Source organism: Rhincodon typus, chromosome 40 (assembly GCF_021869965.1).
Source record: "Rhincodon typus isolate 14 chromosome 40, sRhiTyp1.1, whole genome shotgun sequence".
NCBI classification, from domain to species: Eukaryota; Metazoa; Chordata; class Chondrichthyes; order Orectolobiformes; family Rhincodontidae; genus Rhincodon; species Rhincodon typus.
The window spans coordinates 406,842-420,241 of NC_063371.1; the positions used below are offsets into that span (position 1 = coordinate 406,842).

Consider the following 13,400-nt stretch of genomic DNA (forward strand, 5'->3'; position numbering starts at 1 on the left):
TCCTCTGATGCTACTTGGCCTGCTGTGTTCATCCAGCTCTACACCGTGTTATCTCAGATTCTCCAGCATTGGCAGTTCCTACTATCTCTGTAACTAAATTCTTTCAGGTGTCTTTGCCTGGTGCCTATTGTTTTGCTTCTCAGTTTTCTCATTTCCATCTCCTCCATGTCTGTCTCCTGTTCTTACCTTCATTATATTCAGATTCTTAATTGATCCCTGAACTGTCTTAGTGAGCCAATCAATTCATGGGTGATTACGGATTAGCAAAAAATGGTTGTCTGGCTAGCGATGCCCCTGTCTCCTGACAAAGTAAAGAATAATAAAAAATAGTCCCAAACAGAGGTGAACATTAAATGCAAAATACTGTAAAGGTATGGTCTATGTACTCCGTTCCCTTGCACAAATGGCCGGCATGTTTTTACCTTGGTCATTGGTTTGTCTACCTGCGTGCTAACTTCAGTGTTCAGTGAAGTCTCTCAGAAAATTATTAAAAGTTTTGACATTTTTAATAACATTCTGTTTTGCTACCAAAATAAGTAACCCCACACTTCACCACAATGTACTCTTCTGATCTTATTGGATACTCACTTCGTCCATCTACATTTCTTGGCTGCCTCATGCACTCCATAGAAATTGCAATCCTACCTGGCATTATTTCAGCAAGTGGTAGGAGACTGCCTTCTTGCATTACTACTGTCCTCCCACGGTGAGTTAAGAGAGGGCATAGACAGGTGAAATTAAATGCTGAAAAATGTGTGATTATTTTGAGAGTAAGAATGAAGGGATTCAATGCCGCTAACTAATATAATTTTAAAAGAGTGCAAGAAGACTTGTGCACAGAACTGTGAAGATCACAGGACAGATTAAGTAAACCATCTGGCATATTGAGTTTTATAAGTAGAGGTAAGGACTATATGAAACATTAGAATGGTTGACCCTGGAGCATTGTTCTCAGTAAAGGTCACATACTTTAGGAGTGTTACCTTTACTGAGAACAATGCCCCAACATGGTGGTGCAGCAGTAGTGCCCAAACCCCTGGACCGGGAGGCCTGGGCTCAAGTCCCACCTGTTCCAAAAGTGTGTAATAACATCGTTGAACAGGTTGATTAGGAAAAACAGTTTTAATTAAAGAATCACACACTTTAGGAATGACGTGAAGACTTCGGAAAGGACATAGAAGAGATTAATGAGAATGGTTCCAGAAATGAGAAGTTGGAGAAGGTGACCTTGTTCTTGCCAGAGAATGCTAAGAGGTTTCACAAAGAGTTTGGCTAGAGTAAATAAAGCAGAATTATTTCCAGTGACTGGTACAGGGAGGACAGGTTCAAGCTATTTATCAAAAGAACCAAATGTGACACGAGCAAAAATATTTTTGTGTAACAAGTGGTTAGGTTTTGGAATGCACCAACTGCTGGAATGATGGGTGCACTAGCAGATAGATGTAAAAACATAAAAAGGTAGATATACTTCGATTTGCAAGCATTTATGGAATGAGATACAAACTTAATTTTTTATGGGAGGGTGGGGGGATCCAAAAGAAAAGGGCCATGACAGCATGAACTATAGGAATGATTAAATGGTGAAACTTTTCATGGACCAGGACCAAAGAACATGACCGTGAGACAAGTAAAGAAAGAAAACATGTCAAAAAGCAGTGTATGTAGCAGGATCCTGAATAGTTGCTATCTGAAAGCAAGAGAAGAAAAAATGACAACGGAAAGGGGTGGTGGGGATGTGGTTTGACAGAAAGCAAACCAAAAGGAAAAAATATATGAAATGGGGACAGGAGTTACAAACTAAAATTGTTGAACTTGATGTTGAATCTAGAATGCTATGAAATGCTTATTTGAAAAATCAGCTTGTGATACATTTTGTTGAAATATTGCAGCAGGCAAGGGTAGAGAGTTCAGAATAGGAGAGAAGTGGAAAATTAAAGATTGACATCTGGAAGCTTGGAAACTGAAGAAAAACATGCAGCAAAGTACTCACCCTGTTTGCTTTTGGTCTCTGCAAACTTGAGAAAACCACATTGAGTGCACTGAGTACAGTATACTACGGGAGTTCAAAAAAGTCATTAATGTTTCACCTGCAAACAGTATGTGGGGCCAAGTGAAAGAGAAGTAAATTAAAGGGAAGCAGTTATATGCTTGCTTGCACAGTTACCTTAGGAAGGAGGAGTGGGCCTTCGCAGTTTTCCGTAAGTAGATCAGGTTATCATTGAAGGGAGTGGTCTCTTCTGAAATGACCAAAGGGAGAAGACCAAAGTTTGGTGTGGGATCATGCTAGAGGAAGCAGAAGTTGTGATTTATTGATAAGCTGGTTAGTTGAAGCAATGAGAGGTAGGGAAATACAGTGGTCATGGTTGCAGGCCCTATCAACTCCATATTGGGTAAGTATCTTTAAGGAAATAAAAACAATGTGCTGTTAAAGAAGAGACAGTAGGAACTGCAGATGCTGGAGAATCTGAGATAACAAGGTGTAGAACTGGATGAACACAGCAGAAAATTTTCTGAAGAAGACTATAGGCCCGAAACGTCAGCCTTCCTGCTCCTCTGATACTGCTTGGCCTGCTGTGTTCATCCAGCTCTACACCTTGTTATCTCTGCTGTTAAAGAAGATTGCGTTGTTTGTGTGCAGTGAAGACACAAAATGAGAGATTGGAATAGACTGCATGTAGGCAGCAACATAGGAGCAAAGAAGCCAGTTATATTTTGAACTATCTGTTTTATTTTAAAGGTAATGCCGCTTGTCCTAGAATGGGAAATTATGGAAGTATACAAACCTTGTATGTTTTGGTTGCCATTGTCATGACTTACTGAAGTAGCATGTTGGAAATGAAGCCCTGTTGTTGCCAGAGTTATAACAGAAGTTGAAGATTTTAAAATAAGTATGCATCATTCCTCAGTTTATCTGATTTTCTAACCCAGATTGATAGAAAGCATGGACAAGGTTTTTGTCCTTAACAGAAATTACTATTTATGACAATTAATTAAGTTGTTGCTACAGGTAAATAGTTACAAATTATTGGCATATAAAATTACAAATTAGACATTTGGTTTTTTTAAACTTGCACACATGCAGACAAACAGGTAAAAATATGTTAGGAGTATGGGGAGAGGAAAGTTGGGAGGCAGTTCAGTGGTTTCTATTTACAGATTGAGATGATCCTTACGAACATTACACTGATCAGAATGTTGCTTCTCAGTTGCTTTCCTCCGGATACTTCCACTGGTTTGCAAGAGATACAAGGTTATCTTGCTGCAAGTGTTGTAACTTTACTGAAGAAAAATGGACCAGTTTGCTTCGGGTTTAAAAAGTTCTGACTGCAGCGAACAGGCAGACAGCTTCTGTGCTGGTGGAGATGAAAACGTTTCCTGTCTGTCTTGATTGCAGCCCCCCAAGCGATTCATTCACCTGAAAATCAATCACGCAGTTGTCAGCGTGCAAAATACTTTTGTCATTAATAACGTCACTAATCCACAGACCTATCAACTTCTTGTTGCAACCCAGCTGCATCTGCACAGAAAAGCCCTCGGCTTCAACACTGCAACCTTTTCAATTACTGCTTGTTCAAACAGTTACTTACGCAATACTTGACATAAATGTCACAGTACTTGTTTTTCAAAGCATCCTTTAAAACACTGGTTTTAAAACAGCCCTTTATCATTTCGGTTCAATTTTAAGAAGCATAAATAAAAAAAATCAGGCTTAACATCATTGGGAGAGAGGCTCAAACTGGAACACATTAAAAAACTGAAGTTTTCATCACTTGCCAGAAGAGAGGAGCGACTGCTTTTTCTGGATACAGACCCTCAATTTTCAAGGATGCAGAGGGGAAGTCAGAACACAGTGTCAAGAATGTTTTTGTTTTAAAGTCCAAGCAGAATGGTGGTGAGAATGTTTGAAGAGATGGGGCTTATTGAGATTTTAAGACTAAAGAGTGCTTTGCTATAGGAGATCACTTCAATGATGCTAAGGAGATTGGGTGAAATAGCTTTAAAGGGATCCTTGGAAGACTGGCAATGAGATGGGTATGGAGAAGGGATCCTGTAAAAAGCCCGGAAGAGTTTGGGACTCTAACTACAAATTCATGCTTTCTGTGCAAAGATTAATACATAAGCTTGGTGTGAGATTCTTGGTTGTGGTGATTAGTTAATGGTGTAAGTACCATTTTTGTATTTCAGTGTGTTTTAATTGTCTACCCAGTAATACTTAGTGAATATTGGTTTTAGTTTGTCTATTACAAGTCTCAACATGAAAACTGGTGAGTCTTTTTCTGTTGGATGATGGGAAAATTCTTTTTGTTAAAATTTATCAGTTTCTTCAGGATCATAATAGATCAGAGAGGCTTCTGGGATATGAATGCAGATGCTGTAAAATGGGTACACTTAAATTCACCAGTGTTTAAACAAATGATATCGCATTTACTTTGACTATACAGTATTCATTGATAAATCAACATGAATTTATTCAATGCTCAGGCATTTCTGGAGAGAAGGCTTGTCTGTTGATGCCTTAAATTAAGCTTTGTTTACTGTTGTAAGGTTGAGACAGAGGAAAAGGTTAAGAATACAGAGATTGATAATATTATCTCAGCAACTGAAATTTGAAGAAATCAATGATCCTGATAGCACTCATGTTGAATTAATTGGACATTAACTGCAAATGAAAGAATTTGAATTGGAGTTAGAAAGGTACAAACCTGAGTTTGAGCAAGAAAGACCTTGAAAAAGAGAGAGAAATGCAGAAGCATTGCTCAGAATTCCAAAGAGAGAAGAATCCAACAGAAGAAGCAAATTTGGAATGAGAGATCGGAAGAGAAAAGGGGTAAAGAAAGACTTGAAACTCTAGGAAGAAGGGAAAAGGAGAAAATTTAAACTCAACACAGAAAGACTTCCTTATTTATTCATGGGACATAGCCGTCACTGACTTAGTTGGCATTTATTGCCCATCCGTAATTGACCAGAATCAGTTAAGAGTCCACCATATTTCTGTGGTTCTGGAGTCACATGTAGGCAGCACCACGTAAGGATGGCAGATTACTTTCTTAAAGGACAGTAGTGAACCTGATGGGTGTTTATGATGAATAACTGTAATTACACAGTTGCGAGTAGATCAACTTTTTAAGGTTTTTAGTGATTTCAAATTCTGTCATTTTGGGATTTGATCCCATGTCCCCAAAACTTTAGCCTGGTATCTATTCAGTCCAGTCACATTACCACTTTGCCAACACCTCTCCAGTTTGATTACAGAAAAAGGGAGTGACAGGAAACTTGAGGAAGACTTGATTTTGATTTGACAAAGAATATTTTGCTTAGTGCTTACATTCAGTGATAGATGAGTTGAAATAGGTTTTGTGTCATTTGAATAAAATTGCTACAAACCTGCAGGAAAGTTTGCTGTGTTAAATGCAACATAAATGCAAGATGGTGTGGATCAGCATCAGGACTCCTGAGGGCTGAGTCACTGGATGATGACTCTGTCTCCTGCTTGAACAGAAAAGACAGACAAAAACTAATCAGTGTTTCATCAGACTTTGGAGAAAACAGCAATAAGAGAGATTATGAATTTTGAGAAATGAGAGAATTTCCAATTGCTTGTCAACTGCTAAAAGGTGTCATGTGAAGCTGCCTCCATTTCATGATCTGTGGCATAGACAACATGCGTATGAATCCACTTACTAAATTCATCATTCATTCTGCCCCAAATCAACTCAATTCTCCCTGAGCAACACAAGAAAATGTACATTTACACCTCATCAACATCAAGAAATCTCTTTGAGGACAGTAGGAGTATATGTGTTGTGTGTCCTTGGCTTGCACTGCAGACCCTGGTTTTGAGTACTCTTGGACATCTCTTGTCACTGCAGCATGACCTTTCTCCACCAAGCTTGTGTGGTAGCTGGTGTGCATGGTCAATTTTTAAATTTGCACATGGACTTCTTCTACCCCTCAAAATCAAATTCAGAGCCTGGAACTTTAGGACCCTCATCGACAAACTCAACAGCAACAGACCTGAACAGCCATAACTGTTATTGTTGCCCAGGAGCAATATGACTTTGGCATTGGCATTGCCACCCTAAGTGAGATCTGATGGTTAAGGAAAGGAACAAGGTGTGGTTTCACCTTCTGGAAGGGTTCATCCGAAGAACACTGGCTCCACTTGGTAAGTTTTGCCAATAAAAACTAGTTACAGTTTGACCCCTCGGAGGATTAAACAAACTCATTATGATCCTTCAGCTCACCTTTGCCCAGAACTAGTGTTACAGTCCTCAGAGTCTAAGTGCCAACACTGGATGCAACAGGGGCATCCAAAGAAAAATTTTGCCCCATCTTTGAATAATTCTTGGTCAGATTTGAATGGGCGACAAGCTGATCAGACTTGGAGACTTCACATCAGAGTTGGAAAAGACACAGGCTTTGAGGAGATACAGAAATCCAACAGCAATCATACTGTGCTCTTAACAAAATGCCCAGAACATGGCTCTACCCTGACGAACAGTTGTTTCCTCAGAGAGACAAGTACAAGGCCTCATGGTAACACTTCATGCAGCTGCTAGAAAAACCATCACCTGTAAGTATCACCTGTGTCATGAGGGGAGGGGAGTTGATGGCTGCTGTCCAACCATTGCCCAATTCACTCTGTCGTCAACATTGATATTGCTGCAAAGTTGCAACAATGCTGCAGGAAAATCTACACTAAGGCAGTCAAAGACCCTGATTACAGGTGCTTATCAAGAAGAAGCAGTCACTGCCTACATCTAGGAAGGAACAGTTTTAAGATCTCCATAACCAGAGACCCTGTCTTCAGTTGGAGTGTGCTCAAATCCATCTAGCACCGTCCTAACCACTGCCATCTAAACAGATCCCCAACCTGGCAAGAGGTAGAAAAGACCATTTAACAGCTAAGGCACAAGAACTCATCAAGAACTGATAGAATCCTGGTTGAAACGCAAAACTATGGTGAAATACCGTAAAGTGAACTACATGCTGTCATTTCCGTAATTTGAAAGGAGGAGAGCATGCCAAGAAATACCATCTGTAATTGTGATCATCTTCAAGAATAGTGACAGGTCCGGACTGCGTAACTGCAGAGAAATGTCCCTGCTCTGAACTGGAGGGTAGACTAAAGAATCCTCAATTGCCTTCTCCCTGTGGATGAAAGACTTCTTCCAGATCCGCAATGTGGATTCTGCTTTCAAAGTGGCACAATAGACACAACCTTTACCGTACTGAAACTGTAAGAGGAATACAGGGAACAGCACCAATGCTTGCATATAGCTTTCTTGGACCTCATAAAGTCCTTTGACAATCATAAGGGATTATGGAGCATCTTCCTCTGCTTTAGCTTCCCCCAGAGGCCAGTTACCATCCTCCACCTGCTACAGAATGTTTTACAAGCTGTGATCCTAAGCAGCAGACCTGCTACACACCCAATTTATGTTTGCACCAGGGTCAAGCGCAACTGTGTCATGACATCGATGCTCTTCTCGATCTTCCTTAGTCCAGTGCTTCACCCTCATCCTCTGCAAGCTCCCCACTGGAGTGGAGCTAATCAACAAAACAAACAGGAACTGTTCAATCTCTTCCAGCTTCGTGCTAGATCCAGGGTTGTCTCATCCTCTGTCATTGAACTATAGAATGCAGATGATACTGGCTTTTGGAGGCAGAGACCTAGGCTGTCAACACCTTGACTGACACATACAAGACCACAGATCCCACCCTAAGCATTTCTAATTCAAAGTCCTATACAAACTTGTCCCCACCACAGCACTATTCCCTGTCCCCTTAAGTTTTCAAAGTCTACAAAGAGGCCTTGGACAACATGGACCATTTTCCATGCTTTTGGGTCTCCCATTAAGGCAGAAAATGGCTATAAGTTTCAACATTGCTTTCAATGTGCCAGCACAATCTTCAGTCAACTGAGCAAAGGATTGTTTCAAGACCAGGACCTCAAACCTGGCACCAGGCTTAGGGACCATAGAATAAAAGTGATATGACACTCCTATATGACCCAGAGACGTGGAATATGTTTAGAAGGCGCCTCAAACAATGGAGAAGTACCCTTGGGCATTGCTTCTACAAGATCCTATAAGCCATTGGCAGGACAGGTGCACCATCAGTAATCTCACTCAAACCAACATGATTCGCGTCCAAACATTGACCAACTTCTCTCGGTGGACCATATTGTCTGAATACCTGACACGACACTCCTGAAACATACATTCTGCTGGGATTTTAATATGTCAAGTGAGCCCAAGGAGGGCAGAGGAAATGCTTCAAAGGCACCCTTGACATCTCTTTGGAAAAGTGCAAATTCCTATCAACACTTAGGAAACTCTGGCTCAAGACCACCAAAGTGGAGGAAAACCGTCTGAGTGTGTATACCCCGCATCTCATCACCAATGAAATGCTGACATCAAGCATTGTGAGAGAGAGGAGTGCTTGGAAACTGGGTAGGGATTGTCTTATGAGGAAAGGTTGAGTGGATTGACCCTGTTGTAATTGGAGTTTAGAAATATGAGAGTTAACTCTAACGAAACGTATGAAATTCTTAGGGACTTGGGCAGGTTGATGAAAGGTTGTTGTGGGAGAAGGCATAATCTCAGAATAAAGGATTGTTCATAGACAGAGGTGAGGAGGTATTTCTTCTCTTACAGAGTCGTGAATCTGTGGAATTACTTATCACAGAGTGCTATAGACGCTGGGGCACTAATTATATTCAAGTCCATGAGGGACAGATTTTTAATCAGCAAAGGGATCAAGGGTTGTGGGCAAAGTGCCAAAAATGGAGTTCAGAATTAACAAATCAGCCAGGAACTCCGTGAATGGTGAAGCAGACTTGATGGGCTGAATGGCCAACTTGTGCACCTTTTGACTTTTGGTCTTAAGTTTATGAGCTCAACTGATTCTGTGAAATTGGTCATTACTATTGCAGTTAGTACACTCAGAATTGTTCAGCCAGTGATGCCCCAATCATAGAATGATATCTAAAAGCAGGTGTTTTATGTTGGGTGTTAAAGCACAGGTGGTTGACTATGCTCTGTACTCTGCTTATTACAAACAACAATGCAGTTGACTAGATCAGTGAATAATTTGGACAAGTGCGATATTCTATCAATAGGAGTTACTGTCAGTCAGTGAAGTTGTTCTAATGACCACAAAATTGAGCACTAGTTTGAATTATATTGCCATGCCAAGTATGTTAGCCTGGTCTCGCAGGGAACTGGGCAATATAGCGAATAGCCAGGATTGTGGAATTGATACAGAAGATCATCCATGGTCACATCGATGTGTGGAGCAGAATTGTAGGATCATATGGTCTGCACTGAAACGATTTGACATGTCCTGTATTTTTTTGGCATTTCTCCAATTAAGAAACCTTTCTCTGGGTGTATATTTGGCCTTTTTCAAAACTATGCAATATGTAATGGATCCATTGATTGTTTTGGGGAATTTGCTGGGCAGGTGGAAGGCCTGAGCCTGAAACTGCCCCTTTTCTTATTGAAATTCCTACATACTGGCTTAGAAAAAGCTCTCAGTAACAATTAAGAAAATTTGTGCTCTCTACTTTTCACACTTGATTTTATATTAATATTATAGCATTTAAAACCCCCCAGAACTGCCACACCCACCCTTTAAGCTATGTTGTAGTACCAACGAATCTCTCACATATTGAGTTTTCTATCTGTGCCCTCATCTTTTTTTCCCCAGAGTGGTCTGTTTCTGAGAGATAGTTTCTAAAATATTACTGAACGCTTATGCAAGTAATGAAAATCAAAACCAAAATTGTAGCAACAGTATCATCATTTATATCTTTGCTTTATCGAGTAACATGTCCCAAAATACGTCACAGGCATGATTATCAAGCAGAATTTGAAACTGAGCTATTGGAACAAACTTTAAGCAAAATGGTTTTGAGTAAGAAAAGAAGATTTAGTAAGGGACTGAACTGAAGACATGGTTGCCAATATCGCGTGAAGAAAATCAGGAGTGGACAGGAGACGATATGTGGAGAAGTGCACAGATAGGAATGGAGGAGGTTACAGAAATTAGGAGGAGCAGTGGGCATTGGGTGATTAGAAAACAGCAGTTAGAAGAGTTGTTGGACTGGAAGGGCAGCGAGCATTGAGGTTTGTTGCAAGTTGGGATATGGGCAGCAGTGTTTTGTCTGAACTTTAAGTTTATTGAAAGTGCAACACAGAAGACAGGCCAATAGAGTATAAAAACATGGGATGAGCGTTGTGGCAGAAGATGAGCTGACGCAGAATGGAGATGAGTGACATTAAACTAGGGGAAGGCTGTCTTGGAGATGGAGAAGATTTGGCTTTGGAAGCTCAGCTTAGGGTCAAATGCAACTTCAAGATTATGAACATTGTGATTTTGTTTGACACTAACTAGGAAGGGGGCAGGACATCTGAAGCCAATGTGTGGAATCTGAATCAAACTAACATGAATGAAATGTGAAAGCTGGTATCACTTTGGGAACCCATTTGCAGTTGAAATGGGCTTTTTTTTTGGCTCATTAGCTCAGCCATATTAGCATCCTGTTTTCACCTTTCCTGGCTGGACAAGAAAGGGAAATGCTGTGCAAATCTGTTAGAGGAAGAGTTCCTAGTTAATTGGTCCCTGACAGGAAGACTGAACAACAAATTTATTACTGTACTTCAGCAACAACAGAGATGGAAAAGAAACCTGGAAAGTTTGCATCTTGTATCTTGGGCTCTTACCTCCATATCCTGCTCTGGTGCCTGAGTGAATTAAGTAAAATGAAATTTTCCAAGGACGGGATAAAGGCCAGCCTTTCCAATAAAGCAAGCATGGATAGAAATGGTTGAGGAAGTGAGCAGCAGATGTATGATCCCTGAATCTAGAGAACAGTGCCTGAAGAGATTCAAGGATATCAGGAAAGCAGAAGTAAGTTGAGTGGCATAACACTTAACAGATGTCAAATCAAACAAAGAACTGAGGATGCTGGAGATCTGAAACAAATTCAGAAAATGTTAGAGAAACTCAGCAGATCTGGCAGCATTTGTGGACAGAAAAACAGTTAATATTTCAAGTCTAGTGACTCTTGGACAGAACTGAAAGTAGCTGGGAAATAGTGCTATTTATGCTGATGGAAAATAGATGGAGACAGTGGCCAGAGAGAGAGCGCAAAAAGAGAAGCAGATGAAGAATTGCTGATGATAAGTCAGCAGTGAGAAAAATGAAAGAAGTGTGAATCATTGAAAATGGATTGGCTGGGCTGGAAGCAATCCATACAAGACAGGATCTGGGCAGGTGTGGGGTGGGTAACAAATATGGAAGAGCGTTTTGATGCTCTTCGATTGTTAAACTGAAAGTCCTAAGGCCTGTAACGTACCTGGGCAGAAGATCAGATATTTATTCGTTCGGCTTGTGTTGAGCTTCACTAGAGCACTGCAGCAGGTCTGAGACAGCAAATGTTGGGATAGGAACATGCTGGTGTATTGGGCAGCAGTGTTTTGTCTGAAATTAAGTTTATTGAAAGTGCAGCACCGAAGACAGGCCAACAGAGTGTAAGGATAGTTAAAGTGATAAAAACGTGGGATGAGTGTTGTGGCAGAAGAAGAGCTGAGGCAGGATGGAGATGCCTGGAAGCTCAGGGTCACTTTTGCAGATGGAGTGGAAGTATTCCACAAAGTGGTTACCCAGTCAGTATTTCGTAGAGGCCACATTGTGAGCAGCAGGTACAGTAGACTAAATTGAATTCAGTGCAGAATAAATTGCTACTTCACCTGGATAATGAGGAGGAAGGAGCTAAATGGGCAAGTCTTGCACCTTCTGCGATTTCATGGGATGGTGCCATGGCAGTGTGAGGAGGTGTTGAGAATGGAAGAGAGGTGGACCTGGGTGTGATTCCAGGACAGCATGTCCAAAGCAGGGAAGTGTATAATGGAACCTCTAGCACTAGATGATAATGGTAAAGGAAGGTACCAAGCAGGGCAGTTGGAGTAGTTGTGCTGGGAGCTCCAGCTGAGGTGATGATCGTTTAGAGGATGCCAGGCAGGACAGCTGGAGCAATCCATCTGAAGGAAAGAGTATGTTTTGGGGAAGGAGGCCTCAAGGTGGGGGAAGGATCAGACAGTCAAAGGATTTCTTCAACCGAAGGAAACCAAAGGCTGTGTGTCTTGTATGTTTAATGTTAATTTCCCTTCATGTTTGTCATGACCTGATTCAAATAGAATAAAAGAATGCCTGCTTTATGATCTTTGGGTTGTCCATGCATTCAAATCTCATGTTACATTTCATTGTCCCATGGCAATTGAGGCCAAACGTGGAAGTTTGGCTTTTGTAAGCACTTCGATGCATGTGTGTATGAGTGATGGTGATGCACGCAGGCAAGAGTGTCACTCGATATGTCACGAACTGTATACTTTATCATCATCAGCAATCAGTCAACAATGAGTATGGTTGTCCAGCTCGGAAAATTCTGTGTTACTGGCCATGTGTTATGTGGTCCTTGCATGGCTGATGAGCCCAATCCGAGAGCAGCATCGTTGACCACACGCTTGGTGGGTGTTTCTGGGACGTGGAAGTGGTCCTTGGCCTTGAGATTGTTAAACAATTTATTATGCATGACAAACAAATCTATAATACTAGGGAGGTCACATCACTGGCCAGAGGCTTATCCTGACATCAGAGGACGTAGTGGAACTTGTTGTGAAAGTGAGTTAGATGATTGCTCACAGCGAGGCTGTACCAACTAGCCAAAGGAAAGAAGAGCCAACCATTCCTAATGCTGCTATATGGGCACACAGGATGTACGTGGCGAAAGGTTAAGTGGTCACAACTTTATTAATCTTAATGTGGATCTGTTCTATAGGTCAGGTCCATGAAAAATATGACACTACATTATAGGACCTCTGGGGGCACTGAAGCCAATTTAGGGAGAGACAGTGATGTGCTGTTAGTACTGGATGAGTAATCCAAAGACTCACGCTCATGCTTTGGGGGCAGCGGTTCAAATCCCACAATGGCAGCTAGTGGATTTTAAAATCAATTAACAACATCTGGAATTAAAGCTAACATCAGTAGTGATGACCATGAAAATATCATTTGATCATCCTAAAAACCCATTTTGATTCACAAATGTCCTTACCCAGTCAGGCTACACCTTGTCTAGATCCACAGGTAAGTAAATGACTCTTAGTTTCTTCTGAAATGGCCTAACAAATCACTCAGTTTAAGGGCAATTTAGGGATGAGCAATAAAACTAATGATACCCACATCTGCATCAACGAAAAAATTCCCCTGGAGAAGTCACCATCACCTGTCTTGTTAGAAATCTCCACCAGAGCAGTTACATCCACGTCTGCAGCAAGTAACATTTGCACCACACAATACAAGAGAGAATTTAACTCTCACCCATTGACATC

The 13,400-nt window shown here is 41.0% G+C and overlaps 1 long non-coding RNA gene across 3 annotated transcripts in view; it reads left to right on the top strand.

Annotated features, from left to right (window-relative positions):
• LOC125487336 overlaps positions 1 to 13,400 on the top strand; it is a 167,759-nt gene that overhangs the window by 6,776 nt on the left and 147,583 nt on the right. The window lies entirely within an intron of this gene.